Source organism: Chrysochloris asiatica, unplaced genomic scaffold (assembly GCF_000296735.1).
Source record: "Chrysochloris asiatica unplaced genomic scaffold, ChrAsi1.0 scaffold00234, whole genome shotgun sequence".
NCBI lineage: Eukaryota > Metazoa > Chordata > Mammalia > Afrosoricida > Chrysochloridae > Chrysochloris > Chrysochloris asiatica.
The window spans coordinates 4,102,468-4,103,807 of NW_006408752.1; positions in this window are offsets into that span (position 1 = coordinate 4,102,468).

A 1,340-nucleotide genomic window follows, 5' to 3' on the forward strand; every position below is an offset into this window, starting at 1 on the left:
GGCTCCTGGGTGGTTATTGGGGACCCCGAACTCTGGGCATAACAAGTTCTGACACATAGCAACAAAAACTGAAAGAAGGATGTTGAATATAGAGTTTGTTGTTGTTGTTGTTGTTAAGTGCCATTGAGTAGGTTCTGACTCATAGAATCCTGTATAGGGTTTCCAAGGAGGAGCTGGTGGGTTTGAACTACCAATCTTAGAGTTAACAATTCGATGCTTATTCTACGTCACCACACAGGACTCTCAATATAGACTGTAACAGGAGACAGAGTGTCAATTAGCCTTAGAGTCAAAAGGCTGGGGTGTTTGTCTGGAGAGACAAGATTTGTTATCTTGCATGCATCTCTTCAGTTTCCTTATTTCATGTAAAATAAGAACAGTACCTGTTGTGTTAATTTCCAGTGTTATGAGGATTGTTGTTGCTCAGTGCCTTTGAGTCGATTCCAACCCAGAGCGACCCTGTGTAGGGTTTCCAAGGAGCAGCTGGTGAGCTTGAACCACTGACCTTGTAGTTCAAATGACTTTGCAGTCTGACGCATTAGCCCACAGCGCCACACATGTAAAAATACTTTGTGTATTTTACTTCTATGTTCCACTTGTTTCATTTTACTTGGATCCACAATCAAATCCATGGAATCAGCAGTCAAGAAATCAAATGATGTATTGTATTGGGAGAATCTGCTGCAAAACACTTTGTCTTAGTTATATAGTGCTGTTACAAGAGAAATATCACAAGTCGTATAAGTCTCTCATAGTTTAGGATTATCAACTCTGGGGACAAGTCCTTGTCTCCTTTTAGCATCTATAGGCCTACTTACTATTTCTTGAATCTTTTCTATGAATCTTGAATAACACTCCTGGAAAACTTCAATTATGAAAAACCACAAACTGTGAGCACTAATTAGGTGTGAGTGTTAATTGTTCTGAACTCATCAGAGAAAAAGGTGTTAAAGAAACAAATAAAAAAGTTATTTTAGTTGTTTTTCTTGTCAAATTCCAAACAAAGTCTTTAATATTTATTTACTGTTGGTTGGTTTCCATATGTTAGAAATAGGCATTATGTAAAAGTGTGTGGATCATTACAAGCTATGGACAACACTTCAAAGTATGAGTATTCTGGAACACTTAAATTGTACTCATGAGAAACCTGTATATAGACCAAGAGGCAGTTGTTCAAGCAGAACAAGGAACTGCCAAATGGTTTAAAATTAGGAAAGTTGTGTGCCAGGGTTGTATTCTTTCACCATACTTATTCAATCTGTATGCTGAACAAATAATCCGAGAAGCTGGATTATATAGAGAAAAACATGGCATCAGAATTGGAGGAAGGGGCATTAACA